Source organism: Nicotiana tabacum, chromosome 15 (genome assembly GCF_000715075.1).
Source record: "Nicotiana tabacum cultivar K326 chromosome 15, ASM71507v2, whole genome shotgun sequence".
Taxonomy (NCBI): Eukaryota; Viridiplantae; Streptophyta; class Magnoliopsida; order Solanales; family Solanaceae; genus Nicotiana; species Nicotiana tabacum.
In genome coordinates, this window is record NC_134094.1 from 14,923,268 (window position 1) to 14,928,019 (window position 4,752).

Genomic DNA, 4,752 nt, shown 5'->3' on the forward strand with positions numbered 1-4,752 from the left:
TTTCCTCTACGCGAACGCGATGCCCTTCACATGTTCGCGATGCACTGCTGACCCAAACCTTCGAGAACGCGACCCCCACTTCGCAAACGCGAAGAACAATTCTTCTCCTGCCTCCAACTCCTCTCGCAAACGCGAGACTCCCCTCACGAACGCGAAGAAGGAAACCAACAACTGGAAAGCCAAAAAAATCTGCAATCTTTCACAAGTCCAAAATGATCCGTTAACTATCCGAAATCAACCCAAGGCCCCCGGGACCTCAACCAAACATACCTACAAGTCCTAAAATACCATACGAACTTAGTCGAGCCTTTAAATCACATCAAACAATGCTAAAAACACGAATCACCCTCCAATTCAAACTTAATGAACTTTGAAGCTTCAAACTTCTACAACCGATGCCGAAACATATCAAATCACGTCCGATTGACCTCAAATTTTGCACACAAGTCATAATTGACATTACGGACCTACTCCAACTTTCGGAATCGGAATTTGACCCTGATATCAAAAAGTCCACTTCCGGTCAAACTTTTCAAAAATTCAACTTTCGCCATTTCAAGCCTAATTTAGCTATAGACCTCCAAAACACAATCCGGACACGCTCCAAAGTCCAAAATCACCCAACGGAGCTAACGAAACCGACAAAACTCCATTTCGGAGTCGTCTTCACACAGTTCCAACTACGGTCAAAATCCTAAGACTTAAGCTTCTATTTTAGGGACTAAGTGTCCGAAATCACTCCGAAACCACAACAAAACCTCCTGGCAAGTCACGTAAGCAGAAAAAGATACGGGGGATGCAGTAAATAGTGGATCGGGGCTAATACACTCAAAATGACCTGCCTGGTCGTTACATCTTCCCTCTCTTAAAATAATCATTCGTCCTCGAACGAGCATAGAGACATACCTGAAGGGGTGAAAGGATGAGGATAGCGGCTACACATATCATGCTCGGTCTCCTAAGTCGCCTCCTCGACCGGCTGAACCCTCCACTGAACCATCACGGAAGCAATGTTCTTTGACCTCAACTTTCAAACCTATCTGTCTAAAATAGCCACCGACTCCTCAACATAAGATAAATCCTTGTCCAACTGCACTGAGCTGAAATCCAACACATGAGACGGATCGTCGTGATACTTTCGGAGCATCGAAACATGGAATACTGGATGAACTCCTGCTAGACTGGGAGGCAAGGCAAGCTCATAAGCAACCTCCCAACATGTCGCAGTACCTCAAATGGGCCGATAAACCTTGGGCCCAACTTCACCTTCTTTCCGAACTTTATAATACCCTTCGTGGGTGATACCCGGAGCAGGACCCGCTCTCCAACCATGAATGCAATATCGCGAACCTTCCGATCCGCATAACTCTTCTGTCTGGACTGGGCTGTGCGAAGTCGATCCTGAACCACCTTAACCTTCCCGAGAGCATCTTGAACCAAGTCTGTACCCAATAACCTAGCCTCGCCTGGCTCGAACCAACCCACTAGAGACCGACACCGCCTACCATACAGAGCCTCATATGGTGCCATCTGGATGCTCGACTGATAATTGTTGTTGTAGGCAAACTCCGCAAGTGGTAAGAACTAATCCCATGAACCTCCAAACTCCATCACACACGCACGGAGCATATCCTCTAATATCTGAATAGTGCTTTCGGACTGTCCGTCCGTCTGGGGGTGAAATGTTATGCTCAACTCTACTCGAGTACCCAACTCATGCTGTATGGCCCTCCATAACCGTGATGTAAACTGCGTACCCCGGTCAGAGATGATAGATACCGGTATGCCATGAAGCTTGACAATCTCGCGGATATAAATTCGAGCCAACTGCTCGAAAGAATAGGTAGTCATCACAAGAATGAAATGAGCTGACTTGGTCAGCCTATCCACAGTCACCCAAGCTGTATCAAACTTCCGCTGAGTCCGTGGAAGCCCAACAACAAAATCCATAGTGATCCGCTCCCATTTCCACTCTGGAATCTCTAATTTCTGAAGCAATCCGCCTGGCCACTGATGCTCATACTTTACCTGCTAACAATTCAGACACAGAGCTACATATTCCACTATGTCCTTCTTCATCATCCTCTACCAGTAATGCTATCTCAAGTCCTGATACATTTTCACGCCACCTGGATGAATGGAATACCACGAACTGTGAGCCTCATGGAGAATCAACTCATGCAGACCATCTACATTGAGCACACATAGCCTGCCTTGCATCCTCAGTGCACCATCATCTCCAATAGTGTCCTCCTTAGCATCACCGTGCTGAACCGTGTCCTTAAGGACAAGCAGATGGGGGTCATCATACTGACGCTTCCTGATACGATCATAAAGAGAAGATCGAGAGACCACACAAGCCAATACTTGGCTCGGCTCAGAAATATCCAATCTAATAAACTGGTTGGCTAAGGCCTGAACATCCAACGCTAATAGCCTCTCTGTTGCTGGTAGATATGCTAAGCTCCCCAAACTCTCCGCCCGCCGACTCAAGGCATCGGCCACTACATTGGCCTTTCCAGGATGGTACAAAATGGTGATATCATAATTTTTAAGTAGCTCCAACCACCTCCGTTGACGTAAGTTAAGATCCTTCTGTTTGAACAGATACTGTAGACTCCGGTGATCGGTGTAGATCTCATAAGGGACACCATACAAATAGTGCCGCCAAATCTTCAAGGCATGAACAATAGCTGCTAACTCAAAGTCGTGGACATGATAGTTCTTTTCATGCACCTTCAGCTATCTGGATGCGTAGAAAATCACCCTACCGTCATGCATCAACACTACACCGAGACCAATCCGTGACGCATCATAATATACAATATAAGACCCCGAACCTGTAGGAAATACCAGTATTAGGGTTGTAGTCAAAGCTGTCTTGAGCTTCTGAAAGCTCTCCTCACACTCCTCTGTCCACCTGAACGAAGCACCCTTCTGGGTCAGCCTGGTCATAGGTGCTGCAATAGATGAGAAACCCTCTACAAATCAATGGTAATACCCCACCAAACCAAGAAAACTCCGGATCTCCGTAGCTGAGGACGGTCTGGGCCAACTCTGCACAGCTTTAACCTTCTTCAGATCCACCTTGATCCCATCACTCGATACTACATGACCCAAGAATGCCACTGAGTCTAGCCAAAACTCATACTTTAAAATTTTTGCATATAACTTCTTTTCTCTCAAGGTCTGAAGCACAGTCATCAGGTGCTGCTCATGATCCTCCCGAGTCCGGGAGTACACCAGAATGTCGTCAATAAACACAATGACGAATGAGTCAAGATAGGGTCAGAACACACTGTGCACCAAGTGCATAAATGCTGCTGGGGCATTGGTTAGCCCAAATGACATCACAAGGAACTCGTAGTGACCATACCGAGTCCTGAAAGTAGTTTTCGTGATATCTGGCTCTCGAATCTTCAACTGATGATAGCCTGAACGTAAGTCAATCTTGGAAAACACTCTGTCACCCTATAACTGATCAAATAAGTCATCAATACGAGTCAATGGATACCTATTCTTCATTGTAACTTTGTTCAGCCAGCGATAATCAATGCACATACGCATAAAACCATCCTTTTTCTTCATAAACAAGACCGGAGCACCCCAAGGTGACACACTGGGCCGAATGAAGCCCTTATCAAGCAACTCTTGTAACTTCTCCTTCAACTCTTTCAACTCAGGAGGAGCCATACGATATGGAGGAATAGAGATGGGCTGAGTGCCCGGCAACAAATCAATGCCAAAATCAATATCTTTGTCGGGCGGCATGCCCGGAAGATCAGCTGGAAATACATTTGGAAAATCCCTCACTACTGGGACTGACTCAACTGTAGGGATATTAATACTGACATCTTTCACATAAGCTAGATACGTGTCACACCCCTTCTCAACCATTCATTGAGCTTTAAGAAATGAAATAACTCTACTGGGAGTATACTCTAAGGTACCTCTACACTCTAATCTCGATAATCCTGGCATAGCCTATCACGGTCTTGGCGTGACAATCAAGAATAACATAATGGGGCAAAAACCAGTCCATGCCCAAGATAATACCAAAATCTACCATACTGAGCAATAACAAATCGGCTCTGGTCTCAAAACCACTAAGAACAACCAAACACAACCGATACACACGATCAACAACAATAGAATCTCCCACAGGTGTAGACACATAAACAGGAAAACTCAAAGAATTACGAGATATGACCAAATACGGGGCAAAATATGAGGACACATAGGAATAAGTGGAGCCTGGGTCAAATAAAACCGACGCATCTCTATGACAGACCGGAACAATACCTGTAATGATAGAGTCAGAAGCAACTGCCTCTGTACGAGCAGGAAGAACATAATATCTGGCTTGGCTTCCCCCTCTAGGGCAACCTCGACCTCCCTGGCCTCCACCTCGAGCTGGCTGAGCAAGTGGAGAAGTAGCTGGTGCTGTAATCATAGCCTGAGGACTCGGTGGAGCACGCTGTGCCTGAGAAGTCTGTGGAGGTGAACCCCTCCTAAGTCTGGGGCATTCCCTCACCATATGGCGAGTGTCACCACACTCAAAATAAGCCTTCGGAGGGTGTGGCTGCTGTGACTGGCTCGAGCCAGGTCTGCTGAACTGACCGCTAAAAGCACCCCGTGCAGGAGGCGCACTAGATATTGGTGGTGCATAATAAGGCTCCTGGGGCCTAGAGGGGGCCAGAATACCACTGGCGACTGGAAGAGTTGAGTGAACGGGGCGACTCATATAACCCC